This window comes from Micromys minutus, assembly GCF_963924665.1.
Source record: "Micromys minutus genome assembly, chromosome: 3".
NCBI classification, from domain to species: domain Eukaryota; kingdom Metazoa; phylum Chordata; class Mammalia; order Rodentia; family Muridae; genus Micromys; species Micromys minutus.
Genome location: NC_137972.1, coordinates 39,034,006 through 39,046,691, shown reverse-complemented (window position 1 = coordinate 39,046,691; position 12,686 = coordinate 39,034,006). Strand labels below are relative to the sequence as shown.

The 12,686-nt window shown below is 39.3% G+C and overlaps 1 pseudogene across 1 annotated transcript; it reads right to left on the bottom strand.

Moving 5' to 3' along the window:
• Nucleotides 1-1,436: 1,436 nt before the first annotated feature.
• Nucleotides 1,437-2,072, bottom strand: LOC308418888 (large ribosomal subunit protein uL16-like; annotated as a pseudogene). Its single transcript has one exon. The product of its transcript is annotated as a large ribosomal subunit protein uL16-like (transcript).
• Between the last annotated feature and the right edge of the window lie 10,614 nt (nt 2,073-12,686).

Below are 12,686 nucleotides of genomic sequence, written 5' to 3'. Positions count from 1 at the left end.
TTATTTTTACTTCTCTATTATATAATATTGTATAGGCATATCTTCATTTATTTCTTCACTCAGTATTTGACAGACTGTTGGGCCAGTCCTAGTTCAGTTCCATGAGAAACAACATTGTTTTGATTATTCTTGTGCATGTGCATTGGTGACCACTGCAAGACAATATGTAAAGTAGATACTTACACATGAGTCACAGAACATCCTCCTCCTTCTTTTTCTTTAAAGTATGCTGGCATAATACAGTGGTATCTAATTATGATTTTATTTTGCATTTCCCCATGACTAATGAGATTAGTGTCTTACCATAAAAGTTTTGCATTTGACCATCTCTCTTTAATATGCCTGGTTTAAATTTACTTGTCCTACTTTTTTACTGAGATGTAGGAAGTCCTTATGTATTCTGGATTCAGTAAGTTCGTCAGTATTCTTACTTGTCTAGCCTTCCTAATCTTTTCATGATGTCTTCTTTCAGAATTTTCACCTATTTTTACAGTTTCTCCCGCCAACCCCAGGATAACCTCTCTTCTACACTTCTTAAACACACACACACACACACACACACACACACACACACACACACACACACACACACATTGAAACAGTTTATTCAATACATATGAACAAATGGAGGGGTAGGACTCTAAAGCCTGAGGGATGAAATGAATGCTCTTAATTCACCTATTGGATGACCATATTATTCCTCATTAATTACATGCTCAGCCCCTGTGGGTGCTGATTCTATACACAGCTGCCTAACACAATTCTCAGCAAAGAGTAACTGTTGGTGATCTCTGGGGACAATCAATCAAATAAAAACAGACTTCCAGTAGTCATTATTCAGTCACACCCACCCTGCCAGTTTGTCAGGGAGACTAAGAGAGGAAGAAGAGAATGTTCAGATAAAAAACAAAGTGACAGAGATAACTGGGGGAAAGGAGAAAAGGAGACAAGGTTTTATTCAGCTGCAAATTTGGCTCTGAATGAAGTCTTTGGGGGATGCTGGTCTTTAGGCCCAGTTTATTTTTCACATTTGCAAAGACGACAATTTACATAAGCAGGAGACTGGCATTGCAAGTAACCATGGAAACCCCACTCTTCCTTTGTATACAGGGTGGGCATTTGTTGCTCCATTTAATAAAACCTTCTTAAACTCTAGATACATAAAGCTTTGTGTGTTGATGAAGGATTTAATAAAAGGATCAGAGGTGGAGAAAGCACTGGAGGAATCATTGAGTGCATTGAGAGAAGCAGTGGAAGACAGTTGCCAAGGTGAAGAAAACACATCCTCAGGGCTTCAGGGGAACTTGCACCTGCCCAGGAAGATACAGCCCTAACTTATGACTCCCACACCTTTGGATTTTTTTTAAAGCAGACTTGATGTGAGATTTATTATTGAACATGATTTTGTAGGGTACAGGAGAGCACTGTGGAAGCCTTCAGGGATGCAGGGCTTTCCACTTTTCCATAGGACCAAGATTGGGGATACATTTGACACCACAGCCCTCAGGAAAGAGCTGCTTCTCAGCAACCATGCCTTCAAACTCATCTGTGTTAAACTTGGTAAAGCCCCACTTCTTTGAGATATGGATCATCTGGTGGTCAGAGAACTTGAACTTGGCAGAGCCTCAATCACGTGTTCCTTATTCTGCAGCTTGTTACGGAAGGACATGCTGACCTGGCCAATGTGAACCCTGGCCACTGTGCCCTGGGGCTTCCCAAAGGTACCACACATACCTGTCTGGAGCCTGTCAGGCCCAGCACAAGACAACACCTTATTGTTGCGGATGACATGGAAAAGGTGGAGCCTCACCAGGATATGAAAGCCATCCTTGCCATGACTTTATCATGTATTTGTTGGAGCAAATATGGGCATCCTCCAGTGTTTCAGAAGAGAGTTGTTCATATTCATCTGACACCATTTGGCCACAAAGTGGGAATTCATCCACTTTTGCTTTCTTCTGTCTCAAGTCAAAGACACAGAGCTTAGCATCAGGGACACCACGGCAGAAAACAGATTTTGGGTATGGCTTGTTTTCACAGTACCAGTAATACCAGGTGGGGCAGCAGCCCATGATAACAATGGGATCCTCGGTGGTGAGTTGTAGGAAAAGCAAAGCACCTTTGGATTTTTATTGCCTAACATTAAGTAAATACAGACAGGAGTAAAACTAAAAACTAAGAGCACTACATTTGTATGTTATACTTTATCTTTTATATATTGTGCATCTGTGCATAGACATCACACTATGCTCATAAAATCATGCTACACGACATTTTTAAAAATTCCAATTAATTGTCTCTTATTACCAATCCTTAAGGGCTCATCCTTTCAAGCAATGAAGTAGCTTACTAACACCTCCAGAACTCTGGAGTGGTGAGGATGACCACAGTCTTTGATAGACCAACAGTGAGCCATGATGATAACCCTGTCATAATTCCTTCTCTACCACCCAACCTTGGGAACCTTTCAAAATTGTTTTGACTTCTATTAATTAAACCAAAAGTATATAATAATGACCTTTTTTTCATTTGGATGCATGTTGTCATCAACAATGTGACTCATTATTTAAGGTCTGCTTTTTGTCCTTGATTTGAAGGATAATGAAAATCCAGAGATGAGCCCACTGTTACCACATTTCCATAGAGCATTCTAAAAACTTTTAGGGAAAAGGCAATGAATGGATTTCTAACCATATGAGGAAACCACCAAGAAGATGTTACCCAGAAATAAAGCAATAGTTCATTTCCACAGCCGAGATCCTGTGTTGGAAATTAACTAGCTCAGGACTCGTGACCAAGCAGAGACCTGTGAGAAACATCCTTCTGATTCAAAGCTATTGTTAAAGAAATATCATCAGAAATTGCTCGCTCACTGCAGAAAGGAATGAGGATCGATTTTCGAGTATGAAACAGTGTCTCAGCAAAACATACCTTGAATATGAATTTTCAAGAAAGAAAAAAAATGCATAGTAAATAAAATATTTCAGAATAACCATGATGATTTACTATCTTTTCGTGGCTGCGTATTTCAAGACTCACATTTTCCTCTCAGAAATAAAAACTCTTCTTATGCACTAAATTGTTTAAAACAGTGTTCTTTCTGCCTTGCAGTAGTTGTTGCATTTAAAAACATAGGATGCATTTGCATTCATGAACCAAAATATGGCTTGTGGCAGCCCCGTGACATTGCTTATTAGAAATGCATGCTGTTTTTGTGGTTATTGTATAAGCAAATTGGGCTTGCAGCTAGTGTTTCTTCTTGATAGACTCCCACAGTGAAGCTTCCATTGTGAACAGTGCCCTGACAATTTCTCATGTATAATTTTGCAGTGAATTTTATTTGTTGGGTAATGAAATTATTTCAGTGGGAGAAAATTTGCTTATTAAACACATTCTTTCCACCTCCTCTTTCCATAAAAAGAAAGGACAGGCGCAAGTGAGTCATACAAATGTGATATGTACTATACATGTGTGCTTTCAAAATTATATTTGCATTGCTTCAACCATTTTATAAAATCACACCAAGGGAAGCAGAATTTGAGTTTCATGTGGAGAAATTGCTGGATAAGTAGTGTCATCTAATTCAATTCCTCAAACATTGTATGTTTCTAAACAACTCAAATAAAATGCAGAGTAAAACCATCTCAGACAATGCCCAAGTTAGGAGTTTTGCCTTGCTATAGGATAGTATAATACAATATTAAAAGTCACTAATTATAAGATCAGTTGATGGTTTATTTGTATTGTAGACTTTCACATACTGGCTACTTAAAAACTACCGACTGGCAGATGGATGGGAGTGTGTAGTCAAGTCGGCTAAAAATGAAAGGACAGTAATTATAGAAACAACTTTGACCACACAGAACATCTGAACTGATAAGCAAGGTATGGAATTAAATTATATGGAATATTCTTCAGCATTATAGAGGAAGGAAATCTTGACATATTCTACAACATGGATGAAACATGAGCACAATGCAGTCATGAACACACACTCCCACATCTATGAGGTAGCTAGTCAAATTCACAAAAGCAAAGAATATAATGGTGATCCCCAGGTACTGGGGTATGAGAAATCAGGGAGTTAGCTTCACTTTTACAAGGTGGAAATTTCTTGGGGTGAATGATGGTAATGATTGCAGAACAGTAGGACATATTTAATGTCACTAGCACATGCATTTTAAAACTATTAAGGTGGTCTAGTTTACATGTATTTTACCACAATACTAAAGAAAAAGCAAAATGTCCATGATCATCACATGAAGTGGTAAGAGATTTTGAGAGGAAATTCTTTATAGATTCCATGCAAGGAACGATCATTTCTATGCCACATCTATTTTTAACACACTGAACAAAGACAGGTTGTTTAGGAGTAAGCTTATCTTCCCAGGTATTTTGCCACAGTAACTAACATAAATATGTATGAAAGCTGATTATCAGAAATATAGCTCTCCATATATACATATCTGCTCCTGCTGTTAGACTGGACTCTTTAAAACACAGGGACGATTTCATGTTCACTTAATAATACCATTGGGTAGTGCATAATAGAAAACATCACACTACTTGCGTATTAAATAAAAAAAAAAATGAGTGACTGATAGAAACCGTTGAGCCATTCTTGGAGTGAATAAATATATGACTGAATGCTAGAAACCAGTGAGCCACTCTGGAATGAATGAATGAATGAATAAGTGAATGAATGAACAACAATGTTACATTTAAACGTTATTCAAGAAGTAAACCCATATTCCTTTCAGCCAAGATATGAACATCTTCCCTAACCTTATAAGTTAAATGTGTTGACTCTCCCTGGTTGTGGTGGTGCATGCATTTAATCCCAGCACTCTGGACGTAGAGGCAAGTGAATTTTCTGAGAGATTTTGATTTACAAAGTAAGTTTCAGGACAGTCATGGTTCTGTTCCACAGAGAAACCCTGTCTTGAAAACAAAACAAAAACACTTTGAAAGAGACAATAAACAAAATAAAACAATGACTATCACATCCCATTGAGCAGAATGGATGATTTGGAACCATATTTTATACATTTGCAACTAAATGAAACTCACGTAAGACATTCTGACTTCACATTAGAGCTGAGAGCCCTGCCCCACTCGTTAATCCAGGTCCCTCATTTCTCAGCATTCATGTGACTGACCCTTCCACTGTCTGAGATCTTCCCTACCAATCCCTCATTACTGGTCACCTGACTGTTGGTGGAACAATCACAACTTATATAGGATTCATTTAAGAGCATACTAATTTATAGTCATGTATAACTTTAAATCTTGTTTTAGGCCACTGTACACTGTACATGGCTCTTTCATTTTAGGAGCAGGGTAAGAGCAAAGCTCTCAGGAGTCCCTTCCTCCGTATCTCTTCTCCTTGATAATTGAGTGGCAATGAGCTTAAAAGGCTCCAGAGTCTGCTCTTCTCTTTGTGTTTCTTTGTAGTATTCACTTGTTTGACTGGATACTGAGAGCATAAAGACAGAGAAAACCGTTTTCTCTTTGCTTTCATCCCAGCACTATTGATCTGCAATTCGGGAATATGTTTCCAGCCTAGTGGAAAATGACAGTTTCAGAGCAGTTACACGCCATGTTTTCCAAACATCAAAACATACACTCTGCAGCTACCTAGCTCTTGGGAGTTGTTCTCATTTATGTTTGAATTTAAAATTTGCCAATGGAATCATGAAGCTAGGCAAACTGTTTTTATGTCCATGTAACATCAAGTTTTCAATGTGGAAGTGGCTGAGGTGTAATGATGTTGCTAAAAGGAAAGGGACCATTTACTCTCATTTGGTAGACCTTTGTGTGTAGGATGGAAACAGTAATACTGCAGCTTGTGTTCTGCAGCCTGCGCTTTGTTCCTCTGTTCTCCATACCATCTACTCAGTGTGTTTGTACCATGCTCTAACTACAAAGTCAAATGACCTGTGTCTTAGCCAGGATTTCTATTCTGCATCATGATCCAAGCGACTTAGGGAGGAAAGGGTTTATTTAGCATACACTTCCATATTGCTGTTCATAATTGAAGCAAGTCAGGACAGGTATCCAAATAGGGCCAAAACCTGGAGTCAGGAGATGATGCAGAGGTCATGGAGGAGTGCTGCTTACTGGCTTGCTACTCAAGGCTGGCTCAGTCTACTTTCTTAACTGGCCTATGGATGGCGCCACCTACAATGGGCAAAGCCTCCCTATCAATTACTAATTAGGACAAGGCCCTAACTGGCTTTACTACAGCCTGATCTTATGAAGGCATTTTCACAATTGAGGTTTCCCCTTCTCCGATGACTTTAGCTTGAGTAAAGTTGGAATAAACCATCCAGCAGAGCCAGTGATCCCTGTTTTGAGGAGAATGTAGTATAACAGTTTAGTCAGCTAACTAAATTAACTGATTAAAAGATAGGAGAATAAGGTGCTATTGGGTTCCAGAACAGAAATTGCAAGGCAGACTCAGGGAACTAAGAAAGATTGTGTCTTATTTTTCTTACCACTGACCAAATCCTGGGCAAAAGACAACCTAATTTTGTTAGGGTATGTACTTTTGCTCACAGTTCAGGGAGATGCAGCTCAAAATGGAAGAGAAGGTTTGACAGTAAACACAAGGCAGTGGGAAAGCTTGCTTTTACTTACTGGCCGGATCTCCCATGGTGCACTTGCGATTCCTGCTTTCTGCTATCTCCCAGAACCATACAGGGTTGATCTCCGCCATACCAGGTGGTTCCTGGTACACAACAGGAAGCAGAGACGGGGGATGCCAATGCTCAGTGAATGTGCTGGGCTTTAGTTGGTTAGTTTGCTTGCTTTTTTGTTTTGTTTTTTTCAGTTTTACTTTTTGTTTTGTCAACGCCAGTTGGAGTCATTTGGAGGAAGAAGCCTTATGTGGGAAATTATCTTCATTATATCAGCTTGTAGACATTTGGGCGGAGTCTTCTTGGTTGATGACTGGTATGGGTGGTGCCACCTTTGGGAAGACAGTCCTAGGAGCCATCAGGAAGCAGGATGAGCAAACCATGGGGGATTGAACCTGTAAGTAAAAGTAAGCAGTGTTTCTCCATGCCTCTCAGTTTCTACCTTCAGGTTCCTGCCTGATGTTTCCACCCTGAATTCTCTCTGTGATAGACTGTAATCTGGGAGCTGAAAGCTAACAAACTCCTTCTACCCCCCCCCCCTTTTTTTTTTTGGCCAGTGTAGAAAAACCAAATGTGGACACCAAGGCTTTTCTATTATACTCTTCTATTTAGAATGTGAGCTGGCCCATAGGATGATGCCACCCACACACAGGATAGATCTTCCATTCCCGGTTAAACCTCCCCAGAAGTACCAGAAACAGCTTCAACTGACTCTGCGAGTCTGCATAATTAATACCGTCAAAATAACCATAATAGCTCTGTAGAAAAGTCTAGATTATAGAAAATGAGTGAAGTATTTCCAAGGAATCAAATTCCACTGTCAAAGCATAGAGGCGAAGCAAGGTGACTGGAAAAGAGGAGGAAGAATTAGCTGATGTGGAGTTAAAAGAAACCTACAGTCTCCTGGGTGTTAAGTTCACAGTTTGGCTGTTGGGAAACATTGCTATACCCCATCTTTTATTGCAGGCTATAAGGAACGGCCATCTTGGTCTGAATTCTTTCCCTGCAGAATTCCAGGTGTGTCTATGAATTAGGCAGAAACAGACCCTCACAAAGCACATGCTTTCTGGGAACACGGTACTAATTTTCTGGGATTTTCTGTCTTTTAAATGACATTTCAATCCCTACGCCTTTCTCCCTCTGGAAGGAAGACCCCTGAACTCTCATTTTGAGTCATTTATTAAACTGCTCAAACAGATTCCACGGGGACAGCTTTGTCACTTGACCTTTTTAAATGAGTCATCACTCTTAGTGTTGGTGGCTCTCTATCCACTCACGCAGAAGGCCAGTGACTTCTGTGAACCAGATGGAGGCTCAGCAACAAATCTCAGAATCCTCCTGTTCCCATCTACCTCATGGGTTTACAATGACTCTTGGCAAAGTTTGACAGATTTAAATTATACTGCACTCTGTATACAAGCATAAATAAAGGGCTGGTAGATGGGGGAATAATTGCAAGCCTCACATAAGCATTTATCTTTGTGTGAAGCCTGGGGACTCGGTGCTGTGTCAGAGAGATAATAAAAAACAGATAGTCTGAATTATGAGCATCTGAGTCTGTCTATTGAAAATAACTCAGTTACTGAAAATAACACTACTTAGTTGTACTTGCAGGGAGTTTAGGCTCTGCGGGATAAGCTGGAGGGTTAAAGGAGAAAGTACAATTTGCATTGTCATATGGCATTTTCTGACAGGAAACCTCTCCTGTGTTTATCTGATGATTCAGCTCATGTTAAGAGACACGAGGTTGAATTTACAAACTGCAAGCATCTTTCGAACCCCATCAAAATCAGTCTTAATATTAAAATCTGGACTCAGAGTCAGATACAACAAAGGCTATGGATATATATATTCCTCCAAATATTTGTTCATGATGGGTTATGGAGCTATGGAACAGAATGTAGTAACAACTGCATCAATCTTAGACTTGAAGTGAAGTAGAGGGACCTGACATTTTAGGCCTTCAGGGAGATGTTATGAAGAAGACACAAGAGCAGAGAAGTGGTGTCTGTTCCTTACTTCTCTTCAAGTGAAACGCCACCCATGACTGGCAATTTCTATAGGCACCACAGGTTCCCCAGCCTGGGCTAACTATTATTACTGCTATCTACATTAATCCTTAGGGAAACACCGAAACTGTCAGGTGATGTTTCAGCCATGAAGAAGATTGCTTTTACTACAGAGGATACAGAGGTAAATGCAAGAAACATCAGCACACACTGCTGTAGTATTAAATGATGTCTTCCAGCTGTTCTTGCTGCTTTTATTTATGGTAAAGAGAGTTTGCTATCCTAGGGATGCCAGTGATCTGCAGCTAGAGCCCTTTACGTCTGTATTTACAGTTAAAGTGTTACATTAAATGCTGTGCCCAAACTCTGAGAATCTTTGACCACTAGGCTGTGGTAAGTGGATGTATGGATGAATCCTCACTTCCTACTATAGCAAGAATTACTTCGGGCAGTGATAAATGATACTTGAAAACATAATTCTTAAGATACCAGCATTGACATTGACTGGTCTTCATTGGCCTCAAAACACCATTGAAAATACATGCCAAGTATGGACTCCCACTACTGATGCCTAAATGAAGTAAACTCCAGAAACATAAAAGAAGGGCTGGGGAAACAGCCCAGTAGGAAAGCGTGTGCTGTTTGAACATGAGAACTTACACAGAAGCCTGAAGGGTGCTGCATGCACTGTAACGCTACTACCAGAAAGACTGAGATCACACAATCTCTGGATCTCATTGGCCCTTCAGTCTAGCCCTAAGTTTACATAGAGAACTTGTCTCAATAAGAAGGTGAGAACAATAAAGGATGAACTGATTTCAACCTCCAGGCATGCATACCCCCTAAGAAACATACATCACAAGCAAGCACACATGCCTCAAGCACAACACACACAAATCCATATATTAAAATGTATTTTCAAGGTGCTGGGAGGTGAAAAAGCTCAGCATTTTAGCCATAAGTGCTAAAGCTATTATATTTTTGATAGGGCGGCAGACCAAAGAGAAGACAGAGGCCTTCTGGAAAAGGACGGAGATCAGCCCAGGTTAGTCATGCTGTTCTAGCCTGCAAAGTGGTTCCAGGGTGACAAGACTTCTACACAAAGCAAATGCTGACATCACCATGGGAAAGGACTTCTGCTTCCTGGACGTTTGCAAATCACCAAAAACACATTCACTAATATACTGTCTGAGACAATATTGTTTTGAGTTTAAAAAAAAATGACAAATTCTTATGATGCATGAAAGGACATTTGGGAATTGCCTTAATAAATGACTAGCTCCTGTTAATTTCTCTTAATTAGAACTCTATTTTTGTCCCCTAGGCTTAACGTTTCTTTACTTCAAATTAGTCTCTCTTCTGATGTGAGTCAAGTATATTGAAATGTAATTTGTGTGGAACAAAATTCAGTATAATTTACTGTATAAAGCTAGGTAACTTTTAGCATATAGTTATATGACTGGCACCAGGATTAAAATATACATTCTTCTTTTCACTCCTATATACTCCCTGGTTTCTTTATGGTTAGTACCTCCACGCCTGCTGTTACCCCAGTTTTTGGCTATAGTAATACTTTCTGTTTTGTTGCTAAATTTTTGACTGTTACAAAATATTGTTTCTCACATTAGAAGCTTTCCTTTGTTAGGCCATATCCCCCTTGTATAGATATTCCCCAAACTTAAAGTCTATTTTTTCACAAATGTTAGCTAGCATGAGGAATCACAGCTTCTAAATGCATTTCTATCAGTTTTCTCCTCAGCATGCATTTCCATTTCAAGTCTGTAAAAGCCTAGGTGTAACAGTACTCTTCATATGAAGTATATGTGTGCACATGCCTAGGTGGGAAATTTTCACATGTGAAGTATATGTTGTTCTTCATCAGAAATGACCAAGCTGTTTTTCTGAATCTTTGTGTAATTGAATGTATATGTATATATCATATATCACATATTATATATATATATATATGACTGAGGATGGGTGTGTTGGTTCCTTGTCATTATTTCTCCTATAATCTCTACATCTCCTTTGAACAACAATGGTTCAAATTTACAATACTTTTTACTTTTCAGTTTTCTTTCTTCTTATTTAGATTACCAATTCATCAGATAGCCTGGATTCAAGTCTATCACTGTGTGTGTGTGTGTGTGTGTGTGTGTGTGTGTATGTGTGTGTGTGTTACAAATATATTGTCCCAGCATGAGTTTAAATGTTAACAAAGTTATGCATTTTTACATAGTTTTTATGCTTTTAGCATTTTTCAACAGATAGACAAAGCAAAAAAAAAAACTTTACAATAACCAAAAATTTCTCCAAATTTGCAACTCAAAGTTAAAATGACTTTCCTTCTGTTTAGTTCTAGAAATGACCACTTTACAGTTTGCATTGAGGTCAACAATCCAAAATGGTTTACTTTAAAATCAGAGTTGAGGTCTTTAAAGTTGAGAATCATTCAGATGCCAGTAGTCCAGGAATTGTGGTGGGAGATGTACTATCTGATGCACAATTTTCTATAGGCAGAGCCCACCTTTCAGTTTAGCTCTGCAGTGTTCCGTGCTGTCTTTTCCCTCTAGCTGAAGTACTTCTCATCAGAGTTAAATGTGCTCTTTAACAACTGCATACATATATACATACATACATACATACATACATACATACATACATACATACGTACATACATACACACACACACACACACACACACACACACACACACACACACATATATATATATAAAATGAATTCTGACTTCATTTACCCACCCTCCCCTTTTTCTCCCGCTCACCACTGCCAATTCACCTTCATCTCTACAAGGGCATTTACCACTTGCCTTTCTATAGTTCTGTGTGTGATCCACTGAGTACAACCACGGTTACCTGCATAGCCACGGTTATGGCAACTAGCCATGGAACCTGGTGCACCCACCATCGTCACTATGAAACTGAAGACAAGGTCTTTTCTTCCTGCACCATCCATCAATAGAATAGCCAATTGTATCCTACAGGATGGTAAAGTGGAATTAGCTGCCCAGATACATGATTGACTGTTTATGGGTCTGATCTTGTGCTGGCCAGTGCAGACATTTTTAACTGCCTGAGTTCATGGTTGCAATGGCTGTATCAGGCCCAGAAGATAGTGTGTAATGGTCCTCTTCCTTTCATCCAGCTTGTGTTCTTTCTGTCCTATCATTTGAATGCCCCATGAGCCTTAGGAGGAGTAATATAAATGACTGACATTTTATCATTTTACTATTCACTTTTGTTTTTTCTCTCTTTTTTCTCTCTCAAGTGTCTTTCAGTGTAGCCTAGGCTGGCCCAAAAACTTCCTGATCCTCCTCTAGCTTGAGCCTCGTGAGTCCTGAGATTCAAGTCACGTGCAACTACACAGGCTTCCATTTCTTCTTTTAAAAGTCGACAGAGGAAACAGGACCACCATAATTTTTCTTCTCACTTTTAGTTTCAAGGTGCAAACCATCACTATCCACCTCTTCTGGACAGCATGTAATATTTGAGACCTTTGCCTCTTCATGTCTAAATAGGGGTTGCTATGGTTTGGAACATATATGTTCCCAAAGGCCAACATGCTAAACTGTTATTCTTTGTGCTGGTCCTATTTAGAAGTGTTGGAAGCTTGGATATATAGGTTATCCTTAGGTTATTGGAAGTTGGTATTGAAGAGTACCCTTTCTTTCCCCAATCCTTTGACCATGCGATACATATACAATTTCCTCCAATATGAATGCTTATCCTGGAACTTATTCTCCAAACCAGGCTGACCTGGAACTAGAAGATCCACCTGCCTCTGCTCCCAAGTACTGGGATTAAAGGCCTTTACCCAGCAACCTTTTAGGTGAATGAGGTGCTCATTCCAGGTATTGACTATAGTAACCAAAACTGAGAACCATAAGGAGTAAAAGTTAAGTAATTTTATTAATGGAAAATTTCTTGGTATATTCTCAAGCATCTGATTTAAATATCATTTAAGGAAGCAATGCCACCCCTGAAGAGCTTTCCATGTTGTTTCCCTCTAAGCACTTCAA